Below are 25,465 nucleotides of genomic sequence, written 5' to 3'. Positions count from 1 at the left end.
TACAGCGCCGGCTAATTGACTCTGATTTATGAAATTTCATGCACACGCTGCTTATTTTTTTCTTTGCAGATTTGCAAATCTGCAGCACGTCAATTCAGCGTTTGTCATCCATTCACATAAATGGGAAAAGCCGCATGTAAAAATGAGGCAAAAACGTCTATTTTACCCAACATATGCTCTGCTATCACTTTATGCAAGGTAAATTATTATTATTATTAATATTTATTTATATAGCACCATTGATTCCATGGTGCTGTACATGAGAAGGGGTTACATACAAACTACAGATATCACTTACTGTAAACAAACAGGTAGAGAGCGGTACAGTGCATGTAGTACAGTGGAGTATAATATAGTACATGTAGTACTGGTAGAGAGCGGTACAGTGCATGTAGTACAGTAGAGTATAGTACAGTACATGTAGGACAGGTAGAGAGCGGTACAGTGCATGTAGTACAGTGGAGTATAATATAGTACATGTAGTACTGGTAGAGAGCTGTACAGTGCATGTAGTACAGTAGAGTATAGTACAGTACATGTAGGACAGGTAGAGAGCGGTACATTGCATGTAGTACAGTGGAGTATAATGTAGTACATGTAGTACTGGTAGAGAGCGGTACAGTGCATGTAGTACAGTGGAGAATAATATAGTACATGTGGTACTGGTAGACAGCGGTACAGTGCATGTAGTACAGTAGAGTATAGTACAGTACATGTAGGACAGGTAGAGAGCGGTACAGTGCTTGTAGTACAGTAGAGTATAGTACAGTACATGTAGGACAGGTAGAGAGCGGTACAGTGCATGTAGTACAGTGGAGTATAATACAGTGCATGTAGTACAGGTAGAGAGCGGTACAGTGCATGTAGTACAGTGGAGTATAGTACCGTACATATAATACAGGTCTCAGTTAGTCTTAGTTCAGAGATATATGGAGGAGACATGTTATAGATGGCCTTGTAGGTCAGTATTAGTAATTTGAATTGGATACGCTGAGGGAGTGGAAGCCAGTGAAGAGATTTGCAGAGGGGAGAAGCGGAGGAGTAGCGAGGAGAGAGATTAATTAGTCGGGCAGCAGAGTTAAGGATGGACTGGAGAGGTGCGAGTGTGTTAGCAGGGAGGCCACAGAAAAGGATGTTGCAGTAGTCGAGACAGGAGATGATGAAGGCATGCACAAGCATTTTAGTAGAGTGAGGGTTGAGAAAGGGACAGATTCTGGAAATATTTTTGAGCTGGAGGCGGCAGGAGGTGGAGAGAGCTTGGATGTGTGGTTTGAAGGACAGGGCAGAGTCAAGGGTGCACAAGTGGTGAGGTGTGATTTGGAGAGACGACGAGCAAGCTCCCTTCAGTGATGTTGGATAAGGAGGTTGTGGGGTTTGGGCATTGGTCTAGTATACAAAGGGGTTGTGGTGGTTGAATAATAAAGACTTGCCGTGTTTGGTTGATCTTGTTTTTGAAGTGTGCGGCAAAGTCCTCGTCAGAGATTAGGGAAGTCGGAGGGGGCAGTGGTGGGCGGAGGAGGGAGTTAAAAGTATTGAACAACTGTTTGGGGTTGTGGGATAAGGAAGATACAAGGGATGTAAAGTAAGCCTGTTTAGCAGAGGTGAGAGCTGATTTGAATGCAAGTGTTGCTTGTTTGAGTGCAGTGAAGTCATCTTGTGAATGCGTTCTCTTCCAGCGCCGTTCAGCAATTCTGGATGCTTGCCGAAGCCTTTTAGTGGTGTTATTGTGCCAGGGTTGTCTATTGATTCATCGCACTCTGTTATGCATGACAGGGGCGACCGAGTCAATGGCTGATGCAAGAGTGGCATTGTAGAAACTAGTGGCAGTGTCTGTGTCATGGAGTGAAGATATGGAGGACAGTGGTAGGATAGAGTCAGAGAGTGTGTGTGTCTAGATGTGCAAGGTTTCTGCTGGCGTGCGCGTGTTGCTGAACATGGGTGACAGGTGAGGACAGTGATGAGAAAGAGAGTAGATGGTGGTCAGATAGAGGGAGAGGGGAGGTTGTGAAGTTAGATAGGGAGCAGAGACGGGTGAAGACCAGGTCTAATGTGTGTCCGTCTGTGTGGGTGGCTGAGGAGGACGACTGAGTAAGTCCAAAGGATGACGTAAGGGACAGGAGTTTGGAAGCTGCCGACTGGTGGGTGTCAATGTGGATGTTGAAGTCACCCTTGATGATGGTGGGAATGTCAGCAGAGAGGAAGTGAAGGAAGCCATGTAGAGAATTGGTCAATGAAGGCAGTGGTTGGGCCTGGAGGTCAGTATATGACTTCCACTTGGAGGTTGTAGGGAGAGTAGATGTGGAAAGAGTGGACTTCAAAAGAGGGGAGGATAAGGGAGGGAAGAGGTGGGATTGGGTTGAAGGTGCAGTTGGAAGAAAGGAGAAGGCCCACTCCTCCACCATGTCTGTTGCCAGGGCGAGGAGTGTGGGTGAAGTGGAGATTGCCATAGCATAGCGCAGCAGGGGAGGCGGTGTCGGAGGGTGTCAGCCATGTTTCAGTGACACCAAGGAAGGAAAAATTGTGAGAGGTAAAGAGGAATCACATGGAGTTTATTGCAGACGGAGCGGGCATTCCAGAGTGATCTAGAGAGAGGGAGCTGGGTAGTGGGCGTCAATGGCACGTATTTGAGGTTGGAAAGATTTCGGGTGTTTATATTGGATTGGGAGTGATAGAAGGGGTAATAATGGAAGGTATGAGCTGTTGGGGTCCAGGATTGGGAGATATGTCACCAGCAGTGAGGAGAAGCAGAGACAGGCAGAGCAGGTGGGATGAGGAGAGTGGGCGATTTGTTTCGTGTGTTATTAGGAGAGATCTGAGGTTGAGAAGCAGGTCAGCGGATGAGGTCAGGTGGGGGGGCAAGAGGAAAGGAGAGATTATTACTTGATTAGAGGGTACTGGGGTCTGTGGATAGCGAAGGAGAGTTAGGAGTAATGGAGGCAAAACCATTAGAGCATATGTCAGCATGGTAAGGGTAGGTGTGAAGCTAACAAAAATAAATTTAGTATATTTAAACAGAGTTTTAGTATACCTTGTGGTCACTTCTGGCATATTTCTATTGTTATCCTTAAAATGACATTCTTGTAATGACAGACCAGGGTCTAACAGACCAATGGCTCTGAATTTATAACAGCTCAAATGCACATCAAACAGGCCCAGGTGTGAACAGGAGGGAGGGGCAGCAGGGACACTGGTTACAGACACAGGAGGGGATTAATTAGAAGTCAGGAAGGAAAAAAAAACATCCAAAAGGACAGATAAAGCATTGATAGCATACAGATACAGGGGTGATTGGGGTTCAGGAAAGATGTGTGATGATGGTATTGCAGCCAGGGGACATAACATTGATAGCAGACAGATACAGGGGTGATTGGGGTTCAGGAAAGATGAGTGATGATGATATTGCAGCCAGGGGACATAACATTGATAGCAGATACAGGGGTGATTGGGGTTCAGGAAAGATGGGTGATGATGGTATTGTAGCCAGGGGACATACCTGAGGATGAAGCAGATCGATTGTCAGATTGATACCAATATTGAAGCATAGTGACAACAACAATGACGCATCTAGTACAGGGAGTTATTCTTCTGGCATATCTCTATTGCTATCCTTAAAGTGACATCCTTGTAATGACAGACCATTCTGCTGAAAATACCAAAGGTGAGCACATACCCTTCCATATCAAAGCTGTGTACATAGACATGGTATAGTGGAGCACTTATTCCTTATGATTCCATATTAAGTATCCATCGTTATATCAACACCATGTGCAATGCCATATACTCCTCTAGACAGAATCATTGCATCCAAGGATGCGTTTGTCTTCAACGCCACATTCGCAAGGTCTGTATTTGGTCAGTATTTAATGTATATGGGGTCCTTAAGTCAGAAAATGGCCCATTATTTTTCATACGGATTCAGATGTGCCCCTTCTTACATTTTCTGTTGGCCTGAGATATCTCCCCATGAGTGGCACTACATGATCAGCTGTAGAAATAAACTTTAGCATTGTTATGCCAGGTGTTGAGAGTACCACAAAAGTTTTTCTTTTTTTGTTATAAAGCTGGTCATTTTGTGCCTAAGGATAAGTTGATTTTGGAATGACAAATCCGTACATATAAAAAAAATGAACTTGAAGATATCCACTACAAGTATGGGTATATAGTGATAATGAGCCAATTAGTTCTAAATGAATCAAATTTGCTTAGAAATGTTCAAAATTCACAGATTCTAGTAAATTTGAATTTCTTGGGATTCTTGGGATTCGATTTGCGAAAGTCCAGAAAAATGGCGGACAATTGACTGTGAGTTTGTTGGCTTTATATGGCCTAGGACAGGGATAAAAAGTCATAATATTTCATACTCACTTTGCCCTTCACTTGTCGCTGTCATAACTTCCCACTGGACCTCTGCTAATGTCTTCACTTTACTCTTCATAGTGCAAAGTGACCACACAGGGTGACACATTTCATGATGTCATAATATGAGTCAAGAGGAGAGATGAGCGAACCCGAACATAAAAGTTGAGGGTTTGTACCGGACAGTTAGTGTTCGGTGCTAATCTCAGAACACGGACATCTCCCGGAAGTCCGTTGCAATGTTCGGAGTTCCAAGGTGAAGGAGAGAGAGAATTTTCCAGCTCAAAAGTTTTCAATGAGGTTTGGGTTTTGGTCCAATTTCGAGTAGAGCTCTGGTACCCAAACTGAACATTGGAGTAAAGTTCGGGTTGAGTGCCAGAACCTGAATTTTCACAGGTCTGCTTATCCCTAGTCAAGAGTGAAGAGAACACCAGACCTGGAGTTGGCACCTTAGGAAGTGAGCAGAGGACCTGCAGGGAGCTTCATCTACAATTTCAATTTCGAGAGATTCGTTCCTCTGTAATCTATGAGTGTCGTAATATCAATCAGTACAACACATAACTTTACATATTTTTTATTGTACTCACACATAGCTTCCACAGCACTTTACACACGTCATCATCGTGGTCCCCATTGGGGCTCACAATGTAAATCTCAGTAATACAGCTGTACATATGGCCCCTGAGGAGATTTTATATTATATGTTACTGTACATCTCTATTCCAAATTATTTTCCTTATTACTGGAAAAAAAAAGTTTTTCGAAAACCCAAGTAACTTCATGCAACTTATGGTTCTTTATCCTTCTGTTTTACCGTGATCATGAACTGAACTTGTAAAATGTCTTTCTCTGCATTTTTCGTTATACGCTTATCATATAAAATGATATATGCGATTAATCAGAGGATCCCTAACTGGCTGAACTTGCCTGAATAATCTGCATGTGGTTGGCTTAATAGAGCACCCTGGCTTGTAATGGAAGTAACTAGAAGTTCCTGCTGAGCTCACAGGGCTCTGGTTATAGCCTTAATTGGTGGAAAGAGACTTCTTCGCCTGGCCGGGGATAACATCAATTTTATTGTATTGTTTGCATTGTGTTAGAGTTTTTATCTGTAGAGCAGATGCATTGCTTACGTTTGCCTTAGAAAAAAATTAGGTTGCAAGTATTGCAAATATTCCAGGTCATTAGAAAAGTTTTTTTGTTGCTTTTTTTGAGAATTAGTATAGACATCAATGGTCAAATCAGGCAGAAAAGGGCCCCCTGTGCAAGCACAAAATATGGGCCTTTGTGCCTTCCAATAACTCATCGTAATGCACAAATCCACCTGCTTTCGAGGTTGAAGTGGGGCCTCTTCTTTGTCCCCTCTGTGGCTGTACAGGTTGCACCAATGATATGTCCACCGCCGATAGAAATTAAATTGTTAAATTTAGAAGAAACTTGGAGATTTTGCTTCCTGTAGTTGACGCTAGGAAAAATCTTCAAATTTTCAGTAATTTTCATTATTTGCAGGGTTTTTTAAGTCACTTTTCTTTTTCTATTTGTCTTGTGTTCATTGTAATTTTTTCTGCACCAACTTCTTCATTGGTTCATAAATTTTGCACAAAAACAAAAATTGTTCGTTATCCCTTACCTGTTTTGCAACTTTTAATGGGCAAAAAAATCACATTTCCCTCTAAAATGTTGCATAATTTGAGCAAAAATACCAGGAGTACCTACAATCATTCCAGGAAGACACAAAAGTCACATCTGGAAACCCCAAACCCCATCCACAATGGCAAACATAAACAGGCGAATACACATAAAATAGACTTTAAGAAAAGGTGCAAATTAATCAAAAGAATTAAGTGCAAATAAAACATGACAGTGATTGACACATTAGCCAATGATGGGACAGTAGTAGTCCCATCATCCGGCTAATGTGTTGAATGTAAAAAACAAAACAAAAAAAAACATACATACTACATACATACTACATATATACAACATTCATACAACATACATACATACTACATACATCATATATACTACATTCATAAAACATACATACTACGTACATACTACATATATACTACATACATACTACATACATACTACATATATAGTACATTCATACAACATACATACTACATAATACATACATGCTACATATATACTACATTCATGCAACATACATACATACATACTACATACATAATACATTCATACAACATACATACATACTACATAATACATACATACTACATACATACTACATTCATACAACATACATACATACATACTACATACTACATATATACTGCATTCATACAACATACTTCATTCATACAACATACATACATACTACATACATACTACATATATACTACGTCCATACAACATACATACATACTACATATACAGTATACTACATACATACTTACATAGTACATACTACATACATACTACATACATACAACATACATAAAACATGCTACAGACATACAACAATGCTACAGACATACAACATGCATACTACATACATACTACATACAATACATTCATACATTCATACAATACATACATATAGACATACAGTACATATAACATAGAGTACATACCATCACTTGTCACTTTGATCTCCGAAGCCAGTGTCATCTGTAAAAAAATATTAAAATAACAAACAACCGATATACTCCCTGATCCGCAGAAATCCATGAGTGTCCCACGATGATCTCCCATGGAGAACAGCAGCATCAGCTGATGCAACCGCTCTCTAGGGGCTCCAGGAATACAATGACGGGAGGTAGGTATCCTTCCGCACTGTATTCCTCCGCCACAGTAAAAAAATAGTCCCTAGTCTCATTTTTGGCATTGCTGTGTGAGAAAGTTCCCACGCAGCTTTTGCCATAAAGTGAGACCAGTGAACTATAGTAACCTCTCAGTGAAGCACTGCAGGAGATCGTCGTGGGACACTCGTGGATTTCTGCGGATCAGGGAGTATATTGGTTGTTTGTTATTTTAATATTTTTTACAGTGGGATGACATTGGCTTCGGGGATCAAAGTGACAAGTGATGGTGAGTATGTAATCTACACTCACTGGCCACTTTATTAGGTACACCATGCTAGTAACGGGTTGGACCCCCTTTTGCCTTCAGAACTGCCTCAATTCTTCGTGGCAGAGATTCAACAAGGTGCTGGAAGCATTCCTCAGAGATTTTGGACCATATTGACATGATGGCATCACACAGTTGGCGCAGATTTGTCGGCTGCACATCCCTGATGCGAATCTCCCGTTCCACCACATCCCAAAGATGCTCTATTGGATTGAGATCTGGTGACTGAGGAGGCCATTTGAGTACAGTGAACTCATTGTCATGTTCAAGAAACCAATCTGAGATGATTCGAGCTTTATGACATGGCGCATTATCCTGCTGAAAGTAGCCATCAGATGCCTGTTCTTAGCTGAGAGGAGTGGTACCCAGTGTGGTCTTCTGCTGCTGTAGCCCATCTGCCTCAAAGTTCGACGCACTGTGCGTTCAGAGATGCTCTTCTGCCTACCTTGGTTGTAACGGGTGGCAATTTGAGTCACTGTTGCCTTTCTATCAGCTCGAACCAGTATGCCCATTCTCCTCTGACCTCTGGCATCAACAAGGCATTTCCGGCCACAGAACTGCCGCTCACTGGATTTTTTTTCTTTTTCGGACCATTCTCTGTAAACCCTAGAGATGGTTGTGCGTGAAAATCCCAGTAGATCAGCAGTTTCTGAAATACTCAGACCAGCCCTTCTGGCACCAACAATCATGCCACGTTCAAAGGCACTCAAATCACCTTTCTTCCCCATACTGATGCTCGGTTTGAACTGCAGGAGATTGTCTTGACCATGTCTACATGCCTAAATGCACTGAGTTGCCGCCATGTGATTGGCTGATTAGAAATTAAGTCTTAACACACAGTTGGACAGGTGTACCTAATAAAGTGGCCAGTGAGTGTATGTTATATGTACTATATGTCTATATGTATGTATTGTATGAATGTATGAATGTATTGTATGTAGTATGTATGTTGTATGTATGTTGTATGTCTGTAGTAAGTATGTAGTATGTATGTATGTTGTATGAATGTAGTATATATGTAGTATGTAGTATGTATGTTGTATGAATGTAGTATATGTGTAGTATGTATATATGTTGTATGAATGTAGTATATATGTAGTATGTATGTATTATGTAGTGTGTATGTAGTATATATGTAGTATATATGTAGTATGTATGTAGTATGTATGTAGTATGTATGTATGTTGTATGAATGTAGTATATATGTAGTATGTATGTAGTATGTATGTATGCTGTATGAATGTAGTATATATGTAGTATGTATGTTGTATGAATGTAGTATATATGAAGTATGTATGTAGTATGTATGTATGTTGTATGAATGTTGTATATATGTAGTATGTAAGTAGTATGTATCTAGTATGTAGTATGTGTTTGTTTTGTTTTTTTTACATTCAACACATTAGCCGGATGATGGGACTACTTCTGTCCCATCATTGGCTAATGTGTCAATCACTGTCATTGTAGCAGGCATAGCCCGATGGGACTTGTAGTCCCATCGGATGATGCCTGCACACACACAACCCCCGGCAGGCCCTTACAGACCCCCGGCAGGCCCTTACAGACCCCCGGCAGCCTGCACAGACCCCCAGCAGGCCCGCACAGACCCCCGGCAGCCCGCACAGACCCCCGGCAGGCCCGTACAGACCCCGGCAGCCCGCACAGACCCCCGGCAGGCCCGCACAGACCCCCCAGCAGCCCGCACAGACCCCCCGGCAGGCCGCACAGACCCCCCGGCAGGCCTGCACAGACCCCCGGCAGGCCCGCACAGACCGCGCATCATGATGACATCATTTCAGCAGCCAATCACAGCCATGCCATTAGTTAACATGGCTAACACAACTGGCTCATTGCATTATGGGAACTTCCGATTCCGGTATTCAATGTTGTAAAAATATCGGAACTCAGTATCGGAACTCCAATACAGCGAATATCGGCCGATACCAATTATTTGCAGTATCGGAATGCTCAACACTAGTTATGATCCAATATCCTGCTCCCCTGTCGATCATCTCCAATCTGTATTGGCAGCTGCCAGAAGTAGGCAATGTTCGAAACTTTGCACATTCTGTACATTTATTAGTGGCCGTTTTGTGCAGTTTATCACCCATTAAAGTCTATTTCTTGTGAATAATTCTATAACAACCACCAAATGGGGTTGTCTTCTGCTGGACCTTTCTGGCATTTTATCATGTTGCAGTCTGGGGCTCTTAGAGGATCTTCTGGAACTTTAATATGCAAGTTTAAATGGACGTTCACATTGAGTTTTTTTATGTAGATTTTGATTTAAATCCACTCCAAAAATGGCTTCAAATATTATTTAACCCCTTCCCACATTAGGAGGCATTTTAACAACCTGAGAAGGTGGTTGCAGGTGTTTAATCTCCCACACATGACAGAGTTTTTATTTTATTTATTAAAAAAATAACCACCATTTTACTTATTTATTTTCATAAGTCACACGTGTGAATAGAAGACACTTTATAATATATCTTATTAGACAAATCTCCTTCTTTCCCTGCTAGGACCAATCATTCACTCAAAATTCTCGATTCATGTGTAAAATCTGTTTTCAGTGAGCAGATTTTCCCATTACTGAGACAGGAGATGACAGTTGGTGTTGTTTCAGAAGTTGCAGTAGAATGTCTGTGTCAGCCTCTAGCTCCTCCCACGGTCCACATATACATGGTTGCATGGACCAGTAAGTACGGGTAGGGATGTTATATCTGTCCAGTAAGTAATTGTTGTTTCTGGGTCTGAGGCAAAAAGCAGTTTGGTGCATGTTCTACTACCACAGAGGATTGCTGGATGTTTTTGAATATTTCTCCGCCCATGTTGCCTCCTCCTACTCTGCTTCTTCCAATGCCTCTGCATCTGTTCAGCGTAACACCTGCACCGCCAAGTTCAGCACAGCGAGGGGTTAACTGCAGCAGGTTGTTCTGAATCTCATCTGTTTTTGGGAAAAATCCCACACTGCGCAGGAGCTGTGGGTCAGGATCAAAGAACAGACAGATGTGTGGTTGATGCTGCTAAACCTCAAGCCCAGCTTTGTGGTGTGCAATAAGCCTGGAGTCACACTAGCGAAAAAATCGAACGAATGCAATGCGATAAAAAATCGCATTGCATTCGTCCCAATGTTATTCTATGGTGCAGCTCCCATTATCCGATTTTTTTTCGGAACATTTCCTCGGACCGAGACAATCGCTGCATGCTGCGATTGTCACCGACTTTCGGATCAGACTCGCCAATGCAAGTCTATGGGTGCGATTAAAAATCGGATTACAAACGGACCACAAGTGTGACTTGCGATAAAATCGCAAGACTTCTCCAGGTCAACAGGAAAGAGCATCAGGCATTGGCATTGGATGTCAATTTGATGCTTAAATGTGAATAAAATCGGTTCATCGCCGGAAATTCGGATGACAGACGGATCCCTGGACAAGAAATCTTTGTGCGATTTCATACCATAAAAATCGGACCGATTTTTTAATGGTTGTGTGTGACTCCAGCCTAACAGGCAAAATCTAGTAGTAGCTCTAGGCCTAGCCAATTGGTCGCACATACCTTGCCTGACGCATTTGCTGAATTTGGTAGTGCAGAGCTTCCTTAAAAATTACACAGAAATGTCAGAGCTGCTGCTAAAAGTGCGGGCCGTCTGTGCGCAATTTTGGTGCTCTCTCCCTGTTGCTGCTCACCTGTCTGCGCTGCAGCTTCACTTCTGCCTTCCCCCTCACCGACTGATGACGTACCCACAAGGTGGGGCTCTACCTTGCACATCCTGTAGAGACTCTGCGAGTAGTAGCTGGTGATACTGGAGTTTGAGCTGCAGCACTCACTGGTCCACTACACGACCAGCGAGTGGACCTTCATACAGGATGTGTGTGCTGTTTTGCGCTGCTTCTAGTACTCCATAACTTCCTTGAGGGACATAGTTTACAAAATGTGTCACTTGTCGGGGGTTCCACTGTTTAGGCACGTCTGGGGCTCTGCAAACATGACATGGTGTATTCTATCTGTTCCAGACAATTCCGCCAAATGGTGCTTCTTCCCTTCCGAGCTCTGCCATGTGCCAGAACAGTGGTTTTCCACCACATATGGGGTATCAGTGTACTTAGGAAAAATTGCACAACAACCATTTTCTCCTGTAACCTTTGTGAAAATGACAAATTTGAGGCTAAAACAACATTTTTGTTGGAAAAAAGTAACATTTTGATTTTTTTTTCTTACACATTACTATAATTCCTGTGAAGCACCTGAAGGATTATTACAATTTTTGAATGTAGTTTTGAAGTTTTTTTAGGGCTTCAGTTTTTAAAATGGTGTTACTTTTGAGTATTTTCTCGCTCGTAGGCCCTCAAAATTACTTCAAATGCGATGTAGACCCCCACAAAAATAGTTTTTGCAAATTTTGTTGGAAAAATTAGAAATTACTTATCAACTCATTACTCTTTCAACTTCTTAGCACAAAGTAATTATGTTTCAACAATGTTGCTGATGTAAAGTAGACATGTGGTGTTAACTATTTTGTGTGACATGAATCTGATTTAAGAACATAAAAATGAAAGGGTTTGAAAATTGCGACAATTTTTACCAAAATTCCAATAATTTCACAAATAAACGCAAAAAATATCGATCTAAAGTTACCACTAAAATGAAATACAAAAAGAAAACAATCTCAGAATCAGTGGGATCCGTTGAAACGTTCCAGAGTTATTACCACATAAAGTGACAGTGGTCAGAATTGTAAAATTTGAACTGTCCAGGAAGGTGAAAACAGGCTCGGTGTCATGATCCAGGAAGGGGTTTCGCTTTGGCCCATCCTGGTCTGATTGGGGGTTAATTGTTCCGCCTCTCCCTGGCAGAGGGCGGCTATTTAATGCTCACTGGACCTAGGTCCGGTGTCAGTTATACTCCTGCCCTCGGCTGAGTTAGTTGACCTTGTGCGTACGTGTGCCTTGTGCCTGATATCTTGCTTGCTTGTTTGGTTTTGATCCGGTTCTGTCCCTGTTACGACTTCTGCCTGTCCCTCTTGTACTGCGCTACCTCTCGTGTATGACTCTCTGCTTGTGACCCGACTTCTCTCTGCTCGTCCCCTTGGTACCGCGTCGCCCTCTTGTGTACGACCTTTGGCTTTGTCTGACCTCCCATCTGTTTACCCCTCCTGTACCTCGCTGTTCGTACTGTGAATGACCTCCGTTTTGCCCGACTCTGAGTTTTCTGTCTTCTCTGAAAGCAGGACGCTAAGCCTCGCCCCCTGGCAGTCACAAGACCGTAGGTCCCGTTCCGGCTTGTTAAACTTCATCACTAAGGTCCTGTGCACCTATACTTTCTAGCTATCCTGGTCCCCAGGGGTCCCTACAGTGCGGGTGAGTCCCTGCTCAGCGGAGGCTGTACGCCGGCGCTGTCAGGATCCTGATACTCGGGAGGAGTTGATGGGTAAATACGATTTTTATTTTTGTCAATGGGAAATAGAGGGTTTTTTTCCAACAAGTTTTAAATAACCTTGCTATGAAAAAAAAAAAGAGTTTTCACTTTTTTTTATTCAGAATCCTCATGGAATCTGCTCCAAACTGGTCACCATCAAGTTAAAAGTCACAAAAAAAGGGTGAAAAACACCTAAAAACATGAATCCTCTTAAAAAACAAACCTTTGGTTATTTTTTTGCCTTAAAAAGCTCTTGACTATATCCCTACCCTCTGTGTTTGCTTGGATCCAGCCCTTTTGTTCTGACAAGTCCCTTTGGCCAGTGTCAGACTCCTCTCCCGGATTTGCAGAGTGCCATGTTATTTTTCTGGAAACCTGCATTTATTACCATCTTACGAATTTCATTTTCCAGTTGCCGTCTCTCTGCTGACTCTTAAAACATTTTTTTTTTTTTTAAATGTTCTTTGTGTAGCAAAATGCATTTGCATCAATGAGTCTGACGTCGGCTGTCATTTGCTCTTCTTTATTCTTCTAGAGGCTCGTAGATGCAAAGCGAAGGAGTCAGCTACAATACCGGCAGAGTAAAATTAGCAGAGTATGTGGCTGCAGTGGGCTGGAATGTGCGACACGGCCAAACATGTGAATGCATTTTGCCTCTCTGATATTTGGCCTGTCTTAAAATATCTTCCACTCCCGGTCTGGAGGCGGAGGAGAACTTCAAGACAGAAACTCTGTCTGCTTTAAACTTTAACAAACTTTGCTTTTTTATCGATACGATCTGCAGGAAACTGAGCTACAGAAACCAGAGGTTGGTTAACTTTACATCAACTGTAATGTCTTTTATATATAGTCAATATCTATAGCATTGTGTTATTTATGAGGTTTTTTTTAGACTTGCCTAAGGCTATGTTTCCACGATGAGTTTTTTTTGCCCTTATTTTTTTAAAAATGCAAGTAACCTGCTCAGCTCAACCTTAGGCCGGGGTCACACTTGCGAGTGCAATGCGAGAAACTCGCGCCTCAATAACCGGCACTGCCGCTGTCAGTTCGGACCGGAGCATTCAGCTGCATAGAAAGACATGCAGCCGCACACTCCAGTACCGAGTGCCGGCGGCAGTGTCGGGTATTGAGGCGAGAGACTCACACGAGTTTCTCGCATTGCACTCGCAAGTGTGACCCCGGCCTAAGGGTAAGTTCACACTAGGTGTTTTTTCAGCTTTTTTTCTGCAGCTAAACCTGATCTCTTGGCAGGAAAGAAGCTTCAGTAAAAAAGTATGTTTTCCTTGGCTGCATTTTTTATGCTTTTTTTGCTGCAGTTTTGGCATGCTCGATTTGACAAAAAAAAAAGCAAGCTGTGCACATGAGATTTTTGAAATCTCAGACTTTGCTGGTACCGTAAGACGCAGCTGAAAATTTGCATTAAAAAAGTAATTGCAAAAATGCCCAGCAAGAACTTAGCTGTAAGCTTCATTAATATAAAATATTCTTGCATGGAATGGTATATTGTGTCTTTTCTGGAATATTATACGGTACCCATATACATGGGCGTTTTTGCCGTCAGTTGTTGTTGAAATATATGCATCATCGTGGTCTGGGAGTTGTAATTGCAGCAAGAATCATGGTTTTTAAGGATATTTAACAATTGTTTAGTCATTTTTTGTTTTTTTCTAAAACTTAAAGATCTCGTAGCATAGATGCATATGTAAGTCACACAAAAAAGAAAAAAAAAAAACAAGCCCTGGCACCGCTCCATCGACGAGAAAATTAAAAATGGCTTTCAGAAAATGGCGACATATATATGTTTATATACATACTGTGTATATATATATATATATATATATATATATATATATATATACACTGCTCAAAAAAATAAAGGGAACACTAAAATACCACATCCTCGATGTCTCTGAATGAAATATTCCAGTTGCAAATTTTTATTCATTGCATAGTGGAATGTGTTCAGAACTATAAAACATAACAATTATCATGTAAATTATCAATGTAAATCAAAATGAATATCCCATGGAGGTCTGGATTTGGAATTATACTCAAAATCAAAGTGGAAAATCAAATTACAGGCTGATCCAACTTCAGTGGAAATGCGTCATGACAAGGGAAAGATGCTCAGTATTGTGTGTGGCCTCCATGTGCCTGTATGACCTCCCTACTGTACAACGCCTGGGCATGCTCCTGGTAAGGCGGCGGATGGTCTCCTGAGGGATCTCCTCCCAGACCTGGACTAAAGCATCCGTCAACTCCTGGACAGTCTGTGGTGCAACGTGACGTTGGTGGATGGAGCGAGACATGATGTCCCAGATGTGCTCAATCGGATTCAGGTCTGGGGAATGGGCGGGCCAGTCCATAGCTTCAATGCCTTCATCTTGCAGGAACTGCCGACTCACTCCAGCCACATGAGGTCTGGCATTGTCCTGCATTAGGAGGAAGCCAGGGAAAACCGCACCAGCATATGGTCTCACAAGGGGTCTGGGCATCTCATCTCGGTACCTAATGGCAGTCAGGCTAACTCTGGTGAGAACATGGAGGGCTGTGCGGAACTCCAAAGAAATGCCACCCCACACCACTACTGAAGCATTGCCAAATCGGTCATGCTGAAGGATGTTTCAGGCAGCAGATCGTTCTCCATGGCATCTCCAGACGCTGTCACATCTGTCACATGTGCTCATCTGTGTGCTTTCATCTGTGAAGAGCACAGGGCGCCATTGGCGAATTTGCCAATCCTGGTGTTCTGTGGAAAATGTCAAGCGTCCTGCACAGTGTTGGGCTGTGAGCACAACCCCCATCTGTGGACGTCGGGCTCTCAGGCCATCCTCATGGTGTCGGTTTCTAACCGTTTGTGCAGACACATGCACATTTGTGGCCTGCTGGAGGTCATTTTGTAGGGCTCTGGCAGTTCTCCTACTGTTCCTCCTTGCACAAAGGTGGAGGTAGCGCTCCTGCTGCTGGGTTGCTGCCCTCCTACGGCCCCCTCTACGTCTCCTGGTGTACTTGGCTGTCTCCTGGTTGCGCCTCCAGCCTCTGAACACTACACTGACAGACAAAGCAAACCTTGCCACAGCTCGCCTGAGCCACTACCTGAGCCACTTGTGTGGGTTGTAGAGTCCGTCTCATGCTACCACGAGTGTGAAAACACAACCAACATTCAAAAGTGAAAGTGACCAAAACATCAGCCAGAAAGCATTGGTACTGAGATGTGGTCTGTGGTCCCCACCTGCAGAACCACTCCTTTATTGAGTGTGTCTTGATAATTGCCAATAATTTCCATCTGTTGTCTATTCCATTTGCACAACAGCATGTGAAATTGATTGTCAGTCAGTGTTGCTTCCTAAGTGGACAGTTTGATTTCACAGAAGTTTGATTTACTTGGAGTTATATTCTGTTGTCTGTGTTCTCTTTATTTTTATGAGTAGTGTGTGTATGTGTATATACACTCACTGGCCACTTTATTAGGTACACCATGCTAGTAAGGGGTTGGACCCCTTTTGCCTTCAGAACTGCCTCAATTCTTCGTGGCAGAGATTCAACAAGGTGCTGGAAGCATTCCTCAGAGATTTTGGACCATATTGACATGATGGCATCACACAGTTGGCGCAGATTTGTCGGCTGCACATCCCTGATGCGAATCTCCCGTTCCACCACATCCCAAAGATGCTCTATTGGATTGAGATCTGGTGACTGAGGAGGCCATTTGAGTACAGTAAACTCATTGTCATGTTCAAGAAACCAATCTGAGATGATTCGAGCTTTATGACATGGCGCATTATCCTGCTGAAAGTAGCCATCAGATGTTGGGTACATTGTGGTCATAAAGGGATGGACATGGTCAGCAACAATACTCAGGTAGGCTGTGGCGTTGCAACGATGCTCAATTGGTACCAAGGGGCCCAAAGAGTGCCCAGAAAAAATTCCCCACACCATGACACCACCACCACCAGCCTGAACCGTTGATACAAGGCAGGATGGATCCATGCTTTCATGTTGTTTACGCCAAATTCTGACCCTACCATCCGAATGTCGCAGCAGAAATCGAGACTCATCAGACCAGGCAACGTTTTTCCAATCTTCTACTGTCCAATTTCGATGAGCTTGTGCAAATTGTAGCCTCAGTTTCCTGTTCTTAGCTGAGAGGAGTGGTACCCAGTGTGGTCTTCTGCTGCTGTAGCCCATCTGCCTCAAAGTTCGACGCACTGTGCGTTCAGAGATGCTCTTCTGCCTACCTTGGTTGTAACGGGTGGCAATTTGAGTCACTGTTGCCTTTCTATCAGCTCGAACCAGTCTGCCCATTCTCCTCTGACCTCTGGCATCAACATGGCATTTCCGGCCACAGAACTGCCGCTCACTGGATTTTTTTTCTTTTTCGGACCATTCTCTGTAAACCCTAGAGATGGTTGTGCATGAAAATCCCAGTAGATCAGCAGTTTCTGAAATTCTCAGACCAGCCCTTCTGGCACCAACAATCATGCCACGTTCAAAGGCACTCAAATCACCTTTCTTCCCCATACTGATGCTCGGTTTGAACTGCAGGAGATTGTCTTGACCATGTCTACATGCCTAAATGCACTGAGTTGCCGCCATGTGATTGGCTGATTAGAAATTAAGTCTTAACACACAGTTGGACAGGTGTACCTAATAAAGTGGCCAGTGAGTGTATATATATATATATATATATATATATATATATATATACATTCACACATGGGTGAATAATAAGCTGTTTAATAAATTTTTCGTACTAATTCTTCGTGTTTACATGCAGCGGATATCCTTAACCCCTTGAGGACCAAGCCACTTTGTAGGTTAATGACCAGGCCTTAATTTTTAAATCGGACCACTGTCACTTTATGTGGTTATAACTCTGAAACGCTTCAACTTTTCCCACTGATTCTTAGATTGTGTATTGTGACATATTGTTCTTTATGATAGTAGTAAAATTTCTTCAACATTTCTAGTGTTTATTTGTGAAAAAAAATGTAAATTTGGTCAAAATGTTAAAATTCTTAAATTTTATGCCCCTAAATCAGAGCATTATGTCACACAAAATAGTTAATAAATAACATTTCCCACACGTCTACTTTACATCAGTACAATTTTTGAAACATAATTTTTTTTTCGTTAGGACGTTATGAGGGTTAAAAGTTACCAGCGATTTCTCATTTTTTTTCAACAAAATTTACAAAATCATTTTTTTTAGAGACCACCTCACATTTAAAGTCACTTTGAGGAGTCAATATGACAGAAAATACCCAAAAGTGACACCTTTCTAAAAGCTGCACCCCTCAAGGTGCTCAAAACCACAAGAATTGAAGCAATGTGGAAGGAAAAAATGAACATTTAACTTTTTTTCACAAAAATTTTACTTTGGACACAATTTTTTTTTTATTTTGTCAAGGATATCAGGAGAAAACGAACCACAATATTTGTTGTGCAATTTCTCCTGAGTACACCGATACCCCATGTGTCAGGGAAGACCACTCTTTAGGCGCACGGCAATGCTCAGAAGGGAAGGAGCATCATTTGAGGTTTTGAACGTAAATTTGGCTGGAATTGAGATCGGATGCCATGTCTTGTTTGGAGAGTCCCTGATGTACCTAAACAGTGGAAACCCCCCACAAGTGACCCCATTTTGTAAACTAGACCCCCCCAAGGAACTTATCTAGATGTGTGGTGAGCACTTTGAATCCCCAAGTGCTTCATAGAAGTTAACGTAGAGCCGTGGAAATAAAAAATCATATTTTTTCCACAAAAATGATCTTTTTGTCCCCAATTTTATATTTTCCCAAGGGTAACAGGAGAAATTGGACCCCAAAAGTTGTTCTGCAATTTGTCCTGAGTACGCTGATACCCCATATGTGGGGGGGAACCACTGTGATCGCCTTACTGCTTACTTACTTGGGAGGCAGAATGAACAAATCCACAAAAGGTGAAGAATTGGTTTTATTTTTTACATCGTTCCTCGTGCGGTATAAGTGATTAGGTGACCTTATTCTTCGGGTCGGTGCGATTACAGCGATACCAGATTTATATCCTTTTTTATGTTTAGCTTCTGTCACACACTAAAAGATGGATTTTTTTTGTAAGAAGTTTTTGCATCACCACATTTTGAGAGCTATAATTTTTCCATATTTTGGCCCACAGAGTCATGTGTGGTCTCGTTTTTTGAGGGACGAGCTAACTTTTTTATTGGTACCATTTTCGGGCGCATGACATTTTTTGATCGCTTTCCATTCCAATTTTTGTGGAGGCAGAATGAAAAATAACCAGCAATTCAGGAATTGTTTTTTTTCTCCGTTCTGCGTTTGGTAAAATTGGTAAGACAGCTTTATTCTTCGGGTCAGTACGATTACAGCAATGCCACATTTATATCTTTTTTTTATGTTTTGGCGTTTTTACAGAATAAAAACTTTTATAGAAAAAATTATTATTTTTGCATTGCTTTATTTTGAGAGCTATAACTTTTTTATTTTTCCAATGATGGAGCTGTATGGCAGCTTGTTTTTTGCATTTTATTGCACTTTTTCCAAGCGGTATGATGATAAAAAGCATAATTTGCTACTTTTTTGTGTGTTTTTTTACGGCGTTCACTGAAGGGATTAACCAGTGTGACACTTTTATAGATCAGTTTTTTCCAGACGCGGCAATACCAAACATGTGTACTGTTTTTGTTTATATAATTTTTTTTACATAAAAATGTGTATTTATTAGTGGATTTTTTTATTATTTTTTATTTTTATTTTTTACATATTTTTCTTTTTCTTTTTTTCTTTTTTACCTAGTCCCTTTATGGGACTTTCACTTTTTTCACTTTGATTGCAGGTATATATTGCAATGCTCCAGCATTGCAGTGCATTATACCTATACTTAAAGCTTCTGACACCATGCTGTAAGCATGGTCTCAGAGGCTTTCTGTAGCTTGATGACCCAGGGTCACCATGGCAACGATCGGGCCCTGGGATGACGTCGCGGGGGCGCCAATCTGAAGGCAGAGGGAGCTCTTGACCCTTTGCCTCCCTCCTGAACGCTGCGATCGGGCTCGATCGCAGCAATTAGGGGGTTAGCAGCCAGGGGCGGCGCAGACGCCGCTCCTGGCTGTTAGTGCAGAAGCTCAGTCACTGGCAGCGTTGAGTTCCTGCACTGATCAGGCGGGAGGTGCTGATATTTCAGCATCTCCTGAGCGGTAATGCTGTTATCGGTCACTCAGACTCACTGACCGATCACAGCGATCTGGGTGCGGGGACTGACAGCACAGGTCCCTGCACTCCTTGCCGTGACTTTCAGCTGTCACAGACAGGTGTCGGGACTGAACTACCACTGCATGTTTACACGCAGTGATAGTTTAAATGCATGACGGACACAGTCCGTCCTGGAGCGGGAACTTACACCCGGTCATGATGGACTGAGCGTTAAGGGGTTAATCAGCCACCACTATTATTTTGCAGAATGCATCACAGACGGTGACTTGTTGGTACCATGAAACTTATTTCTACTTCTGTTCTCACACAACCCCTTTTATGAGGGCTAATGATGAGTGAATGTGCTAGGATAAGATGTTATCCGATGCTCAGGTGTTAACAGAGTGTCTTCGGCGTGCTCGAAAAATATGTTTGAGTCCCCGCTTCTGTATATCTGGCGCCTGTTCGACAGCTGCAACACATGTAGGGGTCTGTACAAGGATTCACCATTAGCAAATTCTGCAGCTCTCTGGAATATTATATTATAGTACGAAGAGATGAGGAAATGCCTAATGGAGGAGCTGAAAGGAGCAGAAACAATGACCATTGTCAGAATTGCCCCCAAGTAACTCTACTGCTCAGAGGTGAAGCTTGAGGATTCATGTATATTGGTTGGTTTGTTATTGCTGCATTTCCTGGCATCCAGTACTCAGGAAACAGATGACATTATTATTATACCAGTACTAGTGCAGATAGAAGTAGATCGGAAACCAGAAATGGAAGTTGTATCCTGATTCCTTTCACCCATTGATGACCATTGTGACATGTGAGTGTATGGTGGTGAATTGTGGTGATCAAGGAAGAAGTAGAAGTAACAGGTTAACTGATAAGGTCCTTGAAGTTATTTACCAAAGGGGGAATATACAGTATGTCTTACATTCTAGAAAGCAGTTTAGCCAGTAATGGCTTAATGATGTCCTTGTGAATACAGCAGCAACTGTATAATTGGATGATATCATCACATTGAAATTCACCAAGGGGCCGCTGCAACAGTATCAGACTGCAGGACAAATGTCACATTTTTCTGGGTTTCAAAATAGCTCGAACCAATTTCTGTTATCAATAAATTCTGTGTTTAAAGGTATTATCCTAGCAAAAAGAAACTTCCACAAGGGCTATCAAAAATAATCTTCTCAGCATTGATGATTTGTGCAGAAGTGCAGAACATTCCTCAATCATTAAAGGGGGTCTACAGGAATGTAATAAAACGGCCCCTGTCATGTAACTGAAATGGCAGCCCATCTTCTTCATGTGCCAGGATGGGCTGCAGTCTGAAGAAACACATCTCCCAAGACCCGTGTTTCAGCTGAGAAAGAAGGTGTATCATAAGCACATGTACCTCCGTGAGCCATGGAGAAAAGATGTGACATGAAGAGAAATAAATCTTCTCTTCGGCTGACTGAATCCAAAGGATTTTTTTTTACAGCTTCATTCCTTTTGGTTCAGTCAGCTTAGGGGAAGATTTATTTCTTCAGATGTCACAGCCCTTCTCTTCTACTCATGGAGGTATGGGTGCTTATGATGCAGTTCCTCTGTCAGTTTGTTTCTTTAGACTTCTGTCTGTCCTGACACTTGATTAGGACAGGCTGCTAATTGAATTATGTGACAGGGACCTTTTTATTACATTCTTGAATAACCTTTTTAATAACCTCATTGATAGCAGTCTATGCATGTTAGTGGGTGAATTTCTATGTGTGACACTCCTTCTCAATATTGACTAAATCAAGATGTTTTGAAAATGTTGTTTCCATTTTTTCATAATTTGCATAACATTAACATGTCTAGAGATTTTGCGACTTCTATAATTCCACGACTTTTCCTTTTTGGTGTTACAAATTCAATGTAACTACTAGCACACACCTGGATTCAGTGCAGGCTGCTCCCTGGTCTGCACAGACATGGGAAGAGGAGATGTCACCATTCCACCATTAGTAGGACCACTAAAGCCTGTGATTGGTTGACTGGGAAGCGGAGATGTCACCAATCCACCAGCAGTAGGACCACTGAAGCCTGTGATCGGATGACTGGGAAGAGGAGATGTTGGCATTCCACGAGCAGTAGGACCACTGAAGCCTGTGATCAGATGACTGGGAAGATGAGATGTCACCATTCCACCAGCAGTAGGACCACTGAAGCCTGTGATCGGATGACTGGGAAGAGGAGATGTTACCATTCCACGAGCAGTAGGACCACTGAAGCCTGTGATCAGATGACTGGGAAGATGAGATGTCACCATTCCACCAGCAGTAGGACCACTGAAGCCTGTGATCGGATGATTGAGAAGATGAGATGTCACCATTCCACCAGCAGTAGGACCACTGAAGCCAATGATTGTATGATTGGAAAGAGATGTCACCATTCCACTAGAAGTAGGACCACTAAAGCCTGTGATTGGATACAATGTTCAGGTGACTTGAGCAATGCATCATTGGATGATTTTCTGCTGATGCGCTGCTCAAGTCACCTAACCGCTGCAGCCAGTCACAGGCAGCAGCAATTCTGCTAAAGGTGCCACGGTAATGTGTCCTCTATAAACACCGCAGACTAGGTACTAGATTTTTCCTAGTTCGCTTTTGTTTAGGAACAGCCCACCCCTTACCCTGGATTACCCTGCTCTTTGTGCAGTGACTATTACTTGCACGTCTGATGAAGGGTGCTATACCTGAAACATGACGCATTTGTACACGGCGGTCTGATCTATGGATATTAAAAATTCTTCAGAAATCTTAAGCATTTCCACATGTCTTTTGGTGTACACCTACATCTATCTACTGCAGTTTGACAGGAGCTTAGTAGCTGGCTTTTGAGGAACTACCACCCTCCAAAAATTTAACCATTCCCGAAGGGTGTGCCACCCCTTCCCTTTTGATGCTTTCTCTCCTCATGTATCAGCACAGACAAAAGAGCGGCCTGCGCTGGATTCTGGTGGGAGCTGGTTGGTTGTGATTATTATGTTGTTTTTTTAACCTAAAGAATAATTAGTCTGGAAAGAAAATAAAATACAGTATCTGTTATAGGATCATCCCACATTAGTGTGAAATGGAGGTAATAGGTTGCTTGTAACAAGAGGCAAATTTCCAGGCTTTGTTTTATTTGGCCACTTAAGAACTTACTACTATTTAAACTTTTTGATAATGCTGAAGGGAGTTTTGATGTGTGGCCAGATGTCAGCACAGTGTAAAGACCCTATAGCATGGTAATCTGTGATTACATGGTAGTAATGACTTATCAGCAAAGCATCTTTGAGATTTGTATTATATTTTATATCACTATTCCCTATCACCATTTACTGTAGCCTAATGTCACTGTGAAAATTATAAGATCCCACCCTATCTCTCTCTATATATACAGTGTATATACACAGTATATCACAAAAGTGAGTACACCCCTCACAGTTTTGTAAATATTTTATTATATCTTTTCATGGGACCACACTGGAGATATTACACTGATACAATGTAAGGTAGTCCATGTACAGCTTGTATAACAGTGTAAATTTGGTGTGCCCTCTAACTCAACACACAGCCATTAATGTCTAAAACGCTGGAAACAAAAGTGAGTACACCCCTAGATGAAAATGGCCAAATCATGCCCAATTAGCCATTTTTCCTCCCTGGTGTGATATGACTCATCAGTGTTACAAGGTCTCGAGTGTGAGCATAGAGCAGGTATGTTAAATTTGGTGTTGTTGCTCTCACTCTTTTAGGCTGTGTGCACACGTAGCGATTTTTAAGCGTTTTTGCTGCGATTTTCGGTGCGAAAACGCTTAAAAATCGTTTACAGAACGCCCCCCATGCATTCCTATGGTATTCCGCACATGCTGTGCTAATGCTGCGCTTTTTTCCGCGGCGGAATCGCATCGCGGAAAAAATCGCAGCATGCTCATTCTTTTGTGCGGATTCGCAAAGAATTGCCGCGATTCCGCACCCATAGGAATGCATGAGAATCGCTTACTTCCCGCATGTGGCTATGCCCACCATGCGGGAAGTTAAGCGTCTCATGTGCGGTTGGTACCCACGGTGTGGAGGAGAGGAGACTGTCCTCGAAGCCCTGGGTACCATACCCCTGTAAAAAAAAGAATAAAAAATAAAAAATCGGGGTATATTTACCTTCCAGTGTCCTGCGCTGCATTCCCGGCCTCAGCGTTCCCAGTAATGCCTTGCAGCAAGGCCCTGTAATGACGTAGTCTCGCGTGACTCTAGCGGTCTCGCGAGATCGCTATAGCAACGCGAGACTACAACATCACAGGTCTCGCAAGGCATTACTGGGAACGCTGAGGCCCGGGAATGCAGCGCGGGATGCCGGAAGGTAAATATACACCGATTTTTTTTATTTTTTTTAGCATTTTAACATCCTATCTTTTACTATTGATGCCGCATAGGCGGCCTCAATAGTAAAAACCTGGTCACACTTGTCAAACACTATGTTTGACGAGTGTGACCAACCTGACAATCACTTTCCAAGAGATGCTTCAAATCGCTTGGAAAGTGCTTGAATATCGCACGTGAAAATCGCGGCAAAATCGCGATCATATTCGCAGTAAAATCGCGTTTTTTTTCGCGCGATTTCTGGGAAGGAGTCCGGTTTTTAGTGAGCGTTTTAAAACGCTACGTGTGCACATAGCCTTAGGCGTCGGGTTCCTGCCACTGCACAGCAGGAATCAAGAGCCTTGCACCCAGCGGTCTCCTATTCTTCGGCCGCAGTGGAGCCTGCTCAGCAGATTCGTCGGTCCCGGCGCTATGCCCAGGTCAACTCCGTGGGTTTGCTTGCTGCTGCCACCTCTGGCACAGCTATGACAATGCAGGCTGCTCAGCAGTGAGATTCTCCAGGGACTAAGTCCTCATGTCGGGCCACTGAGCATGCCTGCTGAGTGATCTGTCACATGCTCAGGTCCTGCTCGTGTTCGGATTGGCCCATCCGAGAAGCCAGGAAGGTCCCGGACGCCCGTGGCTATAAAAGGTTCGCAAGGCCGCTTGCCCATGCGCTAGGATAGACTGTATTTACAGACTATAAGGTGTGAGAGATGTATGCATGTATGAATGTATCTGGTGACTGACTCATTATGAAACCCCTACCCTTGGCACGCATGTGTTGTGCAGCCTAGCCTGCTAGCGCCCAGGCTTAGGTGTAGGTAGCTCAGGGTTTGAGTCAGACATTGGTCCTCACCAGTAATCCAACACGCCTCAGTGCACGTGCTCCACATTCCACTGCCAGCGTCTTTAGCGGCGCTCGTGACAGCGACGCCGCACGCTCAGTGGGCCTAGAGGGACTCTAACCCTGTGTCCTTGAGGTAGCGTTCTGTGGCCGTACACTGTGCGCTCTTTTAGCCGAGCTCTGTGAGC

At 42.8% G+C, this 25,465-nt stretch overlaps 1 protein-coding gene across 4 annotated transcripts in view; it reads left to right on the top strand.

The window, feature by feature from the left end:
* Nucleotides 1-25,465, top strand: part of SGCG (sarcoglycan gamma) — a 390,616-nt gene that overhangs the window by 113,598 nt on the left and 251,553 nt on the right. The window contains exon 1 of one of the 4 annotated variants that reach the window (XM_073583032.1): nt 13,520-13,681. The exons of 2 other annotated variants lie outside the window; for them this stretch is intronic. The gene's annotated coding sequence lies outside the window, so the exon portion shown is untranslated. Of the gene's footprint in view, nt 1-13,519; nt 13,682-25,465 lie in introns of those variants that run through there. One more of the 4 variants, XM_073583031.1, reaches the window with a different exon arrangement.

The sequence above is a fragment of the Dendrobates tinctorius genome, unplaced genomic scaffold (genome assembly GCF_039654945.1).
Source record: "Dendrobates tinctorius isolate UK_male_01 unplaced genomic scaffold, ASM3965494v1 ptg000075l, whole genome shotgun sequence".
In the NCBI taxonomy this organism is placed as follows: Eukaryota; Metazoa; Chordata; class Amphibia; order Anura; family Dendrobatidae; genus Dendrobates; species Dendrobates tinctorius.
Note: the sequence above shows the minus strand (reverse complement) of the source record. Positions and strands in the feature narration are given on the sequence as shown.